Source organism: Meleagris gallopavo, chromosome 2 (genome assembly GCF_000146605.3).
Source record: "Meleagris gallopavo isolate NT-WF06-2002-E0010 breed Aviagen turkey brand Nicholas breeding stock chromosome 2, Turkey_5.1, whole genome shotgun sequence".
NCBI lineage: Eukaryota > Metazoa > Chordata > Aves > Galliformes > Phasianidae > Meleagris > Meleagris gallopavo.
This window is the reverse complement of record NC_015012.2, coordinates 94,794,698-94,795,312: the sequence shown is the minus strand read 5'-3', so window position 1 is coordinate 94,795,312 and position 615 is coordinate 94,794,698. Positions and strand designations below refer to the sequence as shown.

Here is a 615-nt window from a genome sequence, read left to right as displayed (position 1 = left end):
CCCGGGGGCGCGGATCCGCGGATCCCTCCGCCCTTCTAGTCACGGAACCGGGCCGAACCAGCCCGTAAACCGTTGACATTCTTGGTGGAGAATGCGGGCAACAGTTGCTTTTTAGCTTTTTGAACAAATCTCTCTCTCCGCTCTCAGACAGCTTCATTGGGAAAGTTTATCTGTTTCACCAGTACTGTCTGAAAGCGTGACCTTGAAAAGTCCAGGCGGACGGCCAATACTCTAGGATATTTGTAAACTTTGAGCCTTGCTATCTTGTTTCTGTAAAAGAAAAAAAAAGAGAAAAAATAGCTTTCTCTACTGAAACTGCCTTTTAAGGGGCTGCATGCCACTGTCTCTTCTTTCTTAATGCTAAAAACATACTGGGCCTTAATTAAGTTCACCACTTTGCTCTATGGAGCAATAGGTATATATAGCCAATTGAAAACATGGATGGAAATAACTATGTGGCATCTGCATATTATGTGGCATACCATTCCAGAGGGAGCTGCTAATTTTACAGGGTTGGGGATTTTTAAGGCTCAGGTTTCCAGTCCTCTCCTTTGAATTCTTTATGCGGATTTTCAATGCTCACCTGATCACGTTATTAATCTCCGTGAATGTACT

General features: G+C 43.7%; 1 protein-coding gene across 1 annotated transcript in view; it reads left to right on the top strand.

Moving 5' to 3' along the window:
- The window catches only part of CMPK2 (cytidine/uridine monophosphate kinase 2), a 48,863-nt gene that overhangs the window by 42,942 nt on the left and 5,306 nt on the right, over positions 1 to 615 (top strand). The window lies entirely within an intron of this gene.